Source organism: Callospermophilus lateralis, unplaced genomic scaffold (assembly GCF_048772815.1).
Source record: "Callospermophilus lateralis isolate mCalLat2 unplaced genomic scaffold, mCalLat2.hap1 Scaffold_136, whole genome shotgun sequence".
NCBI lineage: Eukaryota > Metazoa > Chordata > Mammalia > Rodentia > Sciuridae > Callospermophilus > Callospermophilus lateralis.
Genome location: NW_027512520.1, coordinates 684343 through 696141, shown reverse-complemented (window position 1 = coordinate 696141; position 11799 = coordinate 684343).

Below are 11799 nucleotides of genomic sequence, written 5' to 3'. Positions count from 1 at the left end.
GGAGGTGGTACATATCTTGGACACATAAACATGCACCTATTCTAGAGATTGGCCAGAATTCAGGAAAAAAATAGGATCTTCAGAAGATCATAGGTGTTGCCCATCCGTAAGGCAAGCCACAGTCCATTCCTAAATTGGGCAGGGTGAATACTGGGAAGCTTTCTACTAGACATAACACATCCATTGATTCATTTCCTTTTCTAATGTCGACAACCACGGACACAGTGGCATACACAGTCATAGAAACACTCGCCTTGTCAAACGACTTACTAGAAAAAGTCCACTCCAAAACAAACAAACCGCCTTTCCTACCTATTTTCAGAACATGAGACAAAACCACAAACTCACACCCACACCAACAAAGGGACCTCTTTCCCCCAAATAGCTCTGTGACTATCCGGAGTGTACTCTGACTGGTGGGCCATACTATTTTCCCCCAAAATGGACTGTCCTGTCTCGGAAATGTTTTCCTTGGCCAACTCTTTGAAGTTATCAGGAGCCAGTGGTGAGCCACTACCTGCTTTCTCAGAAAAGGCCCCTCTTCAGAGCTATCCTGGCATTTGGCCATCCTCACATTAGTAGGTAGCAAGAAAAACTGACTCTGTCCTTGGTAAATCAAAATAAGTGAGCCCACTGGGACTGGGACTGGGACTGGCTCTCAGTGCCTGGCTTCTTATATCCCAAGTTCAGAGAGTTTCATCACCAAGGAAGTCAGATAGGTCACTTCCTTCAGGAACTGAATGAGGTCACTGCCTTGGCAACCACTTTGTCCTAACAGTTGCTTTCAAGGGTCCCATGAGATGGAGGCTGCCTCTACTTCCTGTGACACTTTGCCAAGTTAGAATGCTATATCAACAATGGTCACCTGGGAACAGCTCTCCACACAGGCCTTGTTTGGTTCATCTTCTCTACATTAAGAAGAGAGAGGTTGATTCAGACACAACCCTTCATCCTGACCAGGTTGTTTGCCATAGAAGATGACTTTTGCTCTCTCAGGTCCTCCATATCTGCCTACATCTTCTCCAGGGATCATTTCTGCATGGACTTTTGAGGTTCTCAGCAGGTGGAAGATCCCCTACCTTTCTGCATTGTAATACCAAATCTGTCCCTGCTCTTCTGTAAAGTTAGATTGAGGGAAAAGTGTATGGTTAGGTTTAATAGCATATTCAACTTGGATTAGGAATGATTCTGCTGGATGAATAATTGTATTGGCAACCTGTGATATTTTAAGAAAACAGACCTGAAAAATAAGTATGAAAACCGAAATCTAGGAAAGATTTGAAGCCCAGAATAGCTTTGGGCCCTTGAATGGGATACTTAGCTTGAATTATGTTCTGTACCAAGGTCTCAGATAAAACGATATACAATGGAATAGGACCCCATACAACGGATGATTGAATGTAGAAGAGAACATCTAGTCAAAAAGTGATAGTCCATAAGATTAGGAAGATAGTCATTAGGTTTAGAAAGAAGAGTGAGTCTATGAGTTGGAGAAAAATTCCTTTAGCCATAGGGTTTCGGTTAGAGAGTGATTGTAAATGTCAGCACATGTGAAGAGTCAGTCACAATGATGAACTGGGGAAAATATGTAGGAAAGCAGATATCAATAGAAACATTACAAAATCAGCAAAGTATAAAGTGAGTGATGGGATTAGATATTTTCAACACGATTGAGGTTGAATATATGATCCTAGGAAGAAACAAATATGTAGTCACCAATAGGATTTACATTTGAGAGCATTAGGATACCTGAACATGGATGTTTTTAGTAATCCATGCTCACTTTCCATAAAGGCTTTGGTACAATCATAAGTGTGACCTTTGCATTTTGAATCCAGAATATTACTGTGATAAAATGTATGTGTAGGTCAGGTGACAGGTGTATTTCTACCACCATTATAGGGAGCAATATTTTGAAAACTTATAAATTTGTACTGGGGATACAAATAGTTGTACATGTGTTGATGAATATAGAGATGATGCATGAATAGACCCTATTATGAATAAATTATATAACTATTTACAACTTTAAATAATGAATTGAATTTACCTCTGAAAATATATAGGAAATCTTATATTGATATACATATATTCATTCCAACCAGTTATATATCTAATGGTAATATTAGGGTTACGTTTCATCATGAAGAGTGTGTGAGTTTTGCTTCAAAAATGATTATGGAATTGAAAATAACGTGTTTGGAATGAAGTCTCATGAAAAGTTCAGTCAAGAAACATGGAGACTCACATGTGTTCTGAAGAAGGAAGTGATTGAAAGTGAAAAAAATGCCTATAAATTTGTGTACTTTTTGATCAAAAGATATATCCTATGATATCCATAAAATGAAGAAATAGTAATGTACCAGTGTTGAATAAAAATGAACTTCAAAATACACATCATGTCCCATAGGAATCTACTTGCATTGATTTTAAACTGGCTCAGTTACTGTAGAAATATTAGGATTTGTAAGCACCATTCAATGAGGTTAGTTTTCATACTAGGAAAGAAATATGAATTTCAGGTTTTTGAATATTTCTGAGAATAATCTTGTGAAATGTTGATTATAAATCCACATACATGAACATGAATGAATTTAGGGAGTGTTTAATAAGACACACATATTTCATATTTTGAAAAATCTAGAGAGTATAAATAAATATATATATATATATATATATATATATATATATATATATATATATATATATATATATATATATCATGGAGAAATATTACAATGAAAATTTGACAAGACTAATAACACATTCCCTTGATAAAGCAGAAGGCAAATCCAAGTATACACCATGCCTCCTATGAAAGGCCCGTATTTCTATTCTGTTAGGTTTCTTTTTATCCATCATATTAGAATTAGTAGTCAGAGTCTAGTAGGGTATGTGTTAGTGTCAGGGATCAGTACTTCAAAAGGAAAATAGGAAAATGAATCTAATGTGTAAACAAATATGTGCTACACAAAAATCTTGCCACTCTCATCCAGAAGAATTCCTTGACATTCACTTTGCTCCAAGTAAGACACAATTAGTGTAGAGGAGTTTGATAACCTGTGATTACATATGTGGAACTGAAAATGCTCAGGAGTTCACAATATTAGATGTGGTAGAGAGTTTCCAAAAGTAAGGGAGACGTTAAACACTCCAAAAACAAGGAGCTCTGCTGTCCTAAAGACTTCTTGAGAAACTGCCTCTGAGGTTGGGCACATGAAATATATGTAGTTGGTAGGAGCTTTAGCTTCCTTGTAGTGAGACCATCAAAGCTGGTTCTGCATCTATGTGACCTGCAGGACAAGGATTCTTATATTCCAATGAATATGAGGCAGCAGTGCTGAATTCTCTCTTTGTAGGTAAACTGTTGCCACTGGGGGCTAAGTGTCTCCCCGTGTGGACTGTGAAGCCATTTGTCATCCTCCACTTTTCATGGTGTTTCTTGCTGCTGCACTTTGAGTTTGGTATTTCCGTCATGAAATACAAGGAGTTCAACTGGGAAACAGTGCTGGAGGGATTTCTGTCATGTATGGTTGGTCAGGGTCAGCAGGAGAATTCAACAACCAGGCTTCTATCCCACATCACTTGCTCCCTTGACCATAGCAACCTGATTCTGAACATTGTCCTGGGAACTCTCAATATAACAAGATGCCTTATAATATAAAGGTCTACTGCCTGCACCATGTCAGTCACAAGTCATTTGGAAGCCAATGGCAGATTCACATGAAAACAAACCAGATGTTTTATCACACACCTACACAACACTGCTCTAGGGCCACTACTCAGCAGGATCCAACTTACTGGCATCTCTGTTCTACACCATTTTCATGAAACCCAGTCAATTAAGGCACTGTCTGGTACACTCATGATCAACAACAGGACATCCAAAGGTTCTCCAGTGCAACCTGGTCATAGGAATTTCAAAAATTTCATGTTATTTACCAAGCCATTTTTCAAGGATGAAATTGGAGGCACTGTGGGTTGCAATTAATTCAGGAACCATTAAAAGGTGAGGAAGCTGATTTCAATGAAAGCTCTGGAGAACTCTCACAAGCAAGGTTTCCCAAAGAGTGGACAAAAGGTCACATAAAGCCAGGCCTATTGAGGTCTACAATGTGAGGTCCATGTGTGTTTTGAGTCTCAACTTTAGCTGCCAAGTCTTTCAGAATAAAATTATGTGACACCCTGGCCGAGATTCCTAGTGCTCTGTGGAAAGCCACCCTGGGCATAGACCTCAGTTTTCAAGGGCGACTCTCATGCGTGGCTTCCTATAATCCCAACACAATTCATGGCAATTCTTCTCTGAGTTCAGTGCCAGAACTCAGTCTCTATTGGGAATCACACCAGAGTTCAAGCCCAGGTGGACCCAGTCATCTCTTCCTACCACCTCACAAATTAACAAAATTAAAACCAAACACTCCCACATGGCCCTCATCTTCTTATATATAGACACTCATCATAACCTTTGGCTGGAGGTTTCCATGAGGGACGCAGCCCTAGACAGTGTCCAAAATAAGCTCCCATGCCCCTCATTTGCCTAAAGTCTGCGTGGCCTGGACACGTTTCCTTTGAACCAGGAGTGATCAAATAGGCCTGCCATTAATACTGCTCCGCTTCTCCGATTTGAGGCCTACTGACTGTGCGTTTTAGATTCTTCATGTTAATTGGAGTACTGAGAAAACCCAAGAACATTTGGGTACTCTCTGCAGGACTTTAAAGAATTCACTTAACCCAAAGGATCCCTATTCTCACTTAATGGAGGTCAGGAACCTAACAGAGAAAGGTGAGAGACTCTATCCACAATGACTGCTCTTTCGGCCATTTTGGTTTTGGATGCACACGTGGGATTTTTCTTTATATCCATCAGGTGCTGAGAATTTAAGCCACAGCCTCTCACAGAGCCAAGAGGCTGATCAGACACATTCCTTTTCAAAACAATTAAGCAAAGAGCCACAGGTGATGCCCATTCATTTCCATTTGAAAACTGTTTTCTTCAGGCTTCACAAAGGGGTATCCTGAGGCAAAGACCTTCCTGACATTCAGAGCAACAGAACAATAGGTAAGCAAAAGGCCCAAAGCACTGTTTCTCCACTGAGACATTCTTGGTTACACTGATATCTCAGTTTTCTGAGATGCTCCACATTCCCTTCAGTTATCAAGTACATGGCCTTGTCACAGAGCTTGGAGGTGGTACATATCTTGGACACAAAACCATGAGCCTATTCTGGAGTGTAAGCAGAATTCAGGAAGAAAACAGGAACTTAGGAAGATAGCAGGTGTTGCCCATCCATAAGACAAGCTGCAGTCCATTCATAAATTGGGCAGGATGAATGCTGGGAAGCTTTCTACTAGACAGGACTCATCCATTGATGCATTCTCTTTTCTAATGTCTACAACAACGGATACGGTGGGATACAAACACATGGAAACATTCGCCTCATCAAACGACTAACTAGAAACAATTCACTCCAAACAAAACAAACTGCCTTTCCTACCTATTCTCAGAATATGAGACAAAACCACAAACCCACAATCATTCCAAAAATGCACCTCCTTTGCCAAGGAGGTCTGTGATTATCCGGAGTGTCCTCTGACTGGTGGGCCATACTATGTTTCCCTGAAATCACTTGTCCTGTTTCAGATCTGGTCCCCTTGGCCAACTCTGTGAAGTTGTCAGGAGGCAGCGGTGAGTCACTATTTGCTTTCTCAGGAAAATCCCCTCTTCAGAGCATTCCTGGCATTTGGCCATCCTCACATCTGTAGGTACAAAGAAAGACTGACTCTGTCCTTGGTAAATCCAAACAAGTGAGACCACTGGGACTGGGACTGGTTCTGGCTCGGGGTGCCTGGATTCCTGGATCCAAAGGTCAGAGAGTTCCATCACCAAGGAAGTGAAGTCAAGTCACCTGCACACCACTTCTCTAGCCGCACTCCTCAAAATACATGGAGAAATATTTCAATTAAAAATTAATTAGTTTTTTTAACACCAAGCCTTTATCATGCAAAAGGCAAGTCCAATTATACAACATGCCTCCTCTGAACTCCTTGTATTTCAATTCTGTTTGGGTATTTTTCTTCATCATATTAGGATTTGTAGTCAGAGTCTAGAGGGGTATGGGTTAGTGTCAGGGATTTAGTATTTCGAATGGAAAATGGGTAAATGAATCCAATGTGTATGCAAATATGTGCTACACAAAAATCTTCAAACACTCATTCAGAACAATGACTTGACATTATCTTCACCACAAGAAAGACACAATAAGAGGAAAAGAGATAGAAAATCTTTGAATACATATCTGGAATGGAAAATGCTCAGGAGTTCACAAACTTGGATGTGGTAGAGGAGTTTTCAGAGGTAAGGTACAGGGTAAAAACTCCACAACCATGGAGCTCTGCTTGCCTAAAGACGTCAGGAGAAACTGCCTCTGAGGTTGGACACTTGAAATATACGTTGTTGTCAGGATATTTAGCTTCCTTTGAAGTGAGACCATAAAAGTTGTGTCTGCATCTATGTGACGTGGAGGACATGGATTCTTATATACCAATGAACATGACGCAAGAGTGCTGAATTCTCTCTTCGTAGGTAAACTGTTGCCACTGGGAGCTAAGTGTCTCCCCGTGGGGACTGTGAAGCCATTTGGTCATCCTCCACTTTTCGAGGTGTTCCTTGCTTCTGCACTGGGAGTTTGGTATTTTGGTCATGAAATAAAAGGAGTTCAACTGGGAAACAGTGCTGGAGGGAATTCTGTCACGAGTGGTGGGTCAGGGTCTGCAGGAGAATTCAACAACCAGGCTTCTATCCCACATTGCTTGCTCCCTTGAGCATAGCCACCTGATTCTGAACATTGCCCTGGAACCTCTCCATATAACAAGATGCCTTTACATACAAGGGTCAGCTGGCTGCACCATATCAGTCACAAGCCAGTTGGAAGCCAATGGCAGATCCACATAAAAACAAAACAGATGTTTTATCACACACCTGCACACCACTGCTCTAGGTTCACTACTCAGCAGGCTCCAACTTACTGGCATCTCTGTTCTACACCATTTTTATGAAACCCAGTCAATCAAAGCACTGTCTGCTACACTCATGATCAGCAACAAGACATCCAAAGGTACTCCAGTGCCACCTGGTCATGAAAATTTCAAAAAATCCATATCTGAAAATATTTAAGAAATCTTATATTGATATGCCATCATTCATTCCAACCAGTTATACATCTAATGTTAATATTAGAGTTATATTTTATCATGAAGGGTGTGTAAGTTTTGCTTCAAAAGTGATTATGGAAATCGAAAATAATGTGTTTGGAAAGAAGTCTCATGAAAAGTCCAGTCAAGAAACATGGAGGAATACATGTGTTATGAAGCAGGCAGTGATTGAAAGTGAAACAAAGGCCTATAAATTTGTGAACTTGTGGATGAAATATATATCCTATGGTGTGCATGAACTGATAAAATAGTAATGTACCAGTGTTGAATAAAAATGATCGTCAAAATACATATCATGTCCCATAGGAATCTACATGCATTGATGTTAAACTGTGTAAGTTACTGCAGAAATATTAGGATATGTATGCACCATTCACTGAACTTAGTTTTCAGTACTGGAAACAAATATGTATTTCAGGTGGATGAATATTTTGAGAATTATCTTGTGAAAATTTGATGATTAATTAACATACATGAACATGAATGAATATAGGGAGTGTATTAAGACATATATTTCATATTTTGAAAAATCTGGAGAGTGTGTGTGTGTGTGTGTATATATATATATATATCACAGACATTAAAATGTAGCAATATATAAGCCAATCGAAATTCATCATGAAATATATATCATCCACAGATGCAAAAATATTTATTTTACTGAACATGGATTTATGTATAATATTGTTTAACTAGGAAGCTCACCCATAGTTTGAATTTTCCTTTCCAACAGCGTTTAGGAGGAGTGATCTCTTCTCACAATTTGTATCTGCCAAATCAGCCACCTCACAAAAATATACGTGTGATACCATGTACGATTCTATATGTGCACATAAAAACACATGTGCTTAATAGGCTACAGAGAAAGGGAGACAGGAATTTACATATTAGTTAACTTTAAAGACACATGGAGTACTATTTTATTTAAAAATTGACGAGATTTATAACACCTACACATTATCATGCAAAAGGCAAGTCCAACTATACCATGCCTCCTCTGAACTAATTTTATTTCATTTCTGTTTGGTTGATTTTTCTTCATCATATTAGAATGAGTAGTAAGAGTATAGTACGGTATGGGTTAGTGTCAAGGATTCAGTATTTCAAATGGAAAATTGGAAAATGAATTCAATGTGTATGCAAATATGTTCTATACAAAAATATTTCCACTCTCATTCAGAACAATGCCTTGACATTACCTTTTCCCCAGGTAAGACACAATGAGAGGAGAAGAGTTAGAAAATCTGTGAATACATATCGGGAATGGAAAATGGTCAGGGGTTCACAATATTGGATGTGGTAGAGGAGTTTCCAAAAGTAAGGGACAGGGTAAACACTCCACAAACATTGAGCTCTGCTGGCCTAAAGACTTGTAGAGAAACTGCATCTGAGGTTGGGCACTTGAAGTATATGTTGTTGTCAGGAGCTTTAGCTTCCTTTTTAGTAATAAAATAAAAGCTTGGTCTGCATCTATGTGACCTGGAAGACATGGTTTCTTATTTTCCAATGAACATGAGGCAGCAGTGCTGAATACTCTCTTTGTAGGTGAACTGTTGCCACTGGGGGTAATTGTGTCCCCGTGTAGACTCTGAAGCCATTTGGTCATCCTCCACTTTTCATGTTGTTTCTAGCTGCTGCACTGGGAGTTTGCTATTTGCTACACCAAATACAAGGAGTTCAGCTGGGACATAAGGCTGGAGGTAGTTGTGTCACGTGTGGTGGGTCAGGGTCTGCAGGAGAATGCACCAACCAGGTTTCAATCCCACATAGCTTGCCCCCTTGCCAATAGCAACCTGATTCTGAACATTGCCCTGAAACCACTCCATATATCAAGATGCCTTTACATACAAGGGTCTACTGGCTGCACCATGTCAGTCACAAGCCATTTGGAAGCCAATGGCAGATCCACATGAACCCTCCACAGATATTTGATCACACACCTCCCCATAATGCTCTAGCCCCACTACTCTGCATGCTCCAACTTACTGGCATCTCAGTTCTACAACATAAAGGCACTGTCTAGTACACTCTTGATCAGCAACAGGACATCCAAAGGTTCTCCAGTGCAACCTGGTCATGGGAATTTCAAAAATTTCATGGTATTTATCTAGCCATATTTCAAGGATGAAGTTGGAGGCACTGTGGTTTTCAATTCATTCAGGAACCATTCAATGTTCAGGAAGCTCATTTCAACGAAAGCTCTCGAAAACTCTCACAGGCATGTCTTCCCAAAAAGTGGCAAAAAATGTCAAATGAAGTCAGGCCTATTTAGGTCTACAATGTGAGGTCCATGTGTGTTTTGAGTCTCAACTCTGGCGGCCAAGTCTTTCAGAATAAAATCATGGGATATCCTGGCTGAGATACCCAGTGCTCTGTGGAAAGCCAACCTGGGCATAGATCTCAGTTTCCAAGGGCGAATGTTATGCGTGGCCCCCTAAAATCACAAAACAATTTATGGCAATATTTTTCTGAGGTCAGTTCCAGAACTCATTCTCTAAGTGGAATCACACCAGAGTTCAAGCCCAGGTTGACCCAATCATCTTTTCCAACCGCCACACAAATGACCTCAATTTAAACCAAAACACATGGCCCTCATCTTCTTCCATATAGACACTCCTCATAACCTCTGGCTGGAGGTTTCCATGAGGGGCGCAGCCCAAGACAGTGTCCAAAATGAGCTACCTTGCCCGTCATTTCCCTTATGTCAGGGTGGACTTGACACCCTTCCTGTAAACCAGGAGTGATCAAACACACCTGCCGTCAATACTGCTCTGCTTCTCCAATTTGAGGCCTAATGACTGTCACGTATAGATTCTGTATGTGATTTGGAGTCATGAGAATACACAAGCATGTATGGGATAGCCTCTGCAGGGCTTTGAAGAACTCATTTTATTCAAAGGATCCCTATTCTCACATGATGGAGGTCAGGAACCTAACAGAGGAAGGCAAGGATTTCATCAACAATGACTGACCTTTTTCCAATTTTGGTTTTGGATGCACACATTGGATCTTTCTTTAGATCCATCAGGTGCTGAGAATCTAAAGCACAGCATGACACAGGGCCAAGAGGCTGATTCAGACATATCTGTTTCCAAAGCAATTAACAAAGAGCCACAGGTGATGCCCATTCATTTCCATTTGAAAACTGTTTTCTTCAGGCTTCACAAAGGGGTGACCTAAGGCAAAGAATTCCCTCAAATTCAGGGGAAGAGAAGAATTATTTAGAAAAAGGCTCAAAGCAGGGTTTCTCTACTGAGACTTTACTGGTCACACTGATATCTGAGTTTTCTGCGATGCTAGCCATTTTCTTTAGCTATCCAGTACATGGCTATGTCACAGAGCTTGGAGAAGGTACATATCTTGGACACAAAACCATGAGCGTATTCTGGCGAATGGCCAGAATCAGGAAGAAAACAGCAACTTAGGAAAATTGTAGGTGTTGCCCATCCATAAGGGAAGACACAGTCCATTCATCAATTGGTCAGGATGAATGCTGGGAAGCTTTCTACTAAACAGTACACATCCATTGATGCATTCTCTTGTCTAATTTCTACAAGCACGGACACAGTGGGATACACAGATATAGAAACACTCGCCGTGTCAAACGACTAACTAGAAATAGTTCACTCCAGTCCAAACCAACCACCTTTCCTACCTATTCTCAGAATATGAGACAAAACCACACACTCACACCCACAACCAGAAAGGCACCTTCTTCCCCCAAGTAGGTTTGTGAGTATCCGGAGTGTCCTCTGACTTGTTGGCCATACTATGTTCCCCGAAATGTCCTGTCCTGTCTCCGATCTGGTCTCCTAGGGCCAACTCTGTGAAGTTGTCAGAAGGCAGTGGTGAGTCACTACCTGCATTCTCAGGAAAGGCCTCTCTTCAGAGCTCTCCTGAATTTTCTACATCCTCACATCAATAGGTACCAAGAAAGACTGACTCTGTTCTTGGTAAATCCAAACAAGTGAGCACACTGGGAATGGTACTGGGACTGGCTCTGTGTGCCTGGCTTCATGGATCCCAAGTTCAGAGAGTTCTATCACCAAGGAAGTGAGGAAAGTCACTTCCTTAATGAACTCAAAGATGTCACTGTTTTTGCAACCACTTTGTCCTAACATTTGCTTCCAAGGGTCCCATGAGATGGGGACTGCCCCTACTTCCTGTGACACTTTCACAACTGAGAATTGTATATCAACCATAGGCAGCCGGGAGCAGCTCTCCACTCAGGCCTGGTTTGGTCCATCTTCTCTACATTAAGGAGAGTGAGGCTGATTTTGACACATCTCTTCATCCTGACCAGGCTGTTTGCCATGGGAGATGACTTTTGCTCTCTCAGGTCCCTCATAGCTGCCTACATCTTCTCCAGGGATCATTTCTGCATGGAACTTTGAGGTTCTAAGCAGATGGAACATCCCCTACATTCCTGTATTGGAAGACCAATTATTTCCCTCCTTTTCTGTAAAGTTAGATTGAGGGAATATTGTATGGTTAATGTTAATAACAGGTTCCATTTGGGTTAGGAATCATTCTGAGGGATGAATAATGGTATTGGGATTTTGCAATATTTACAAGAATATATAGGTG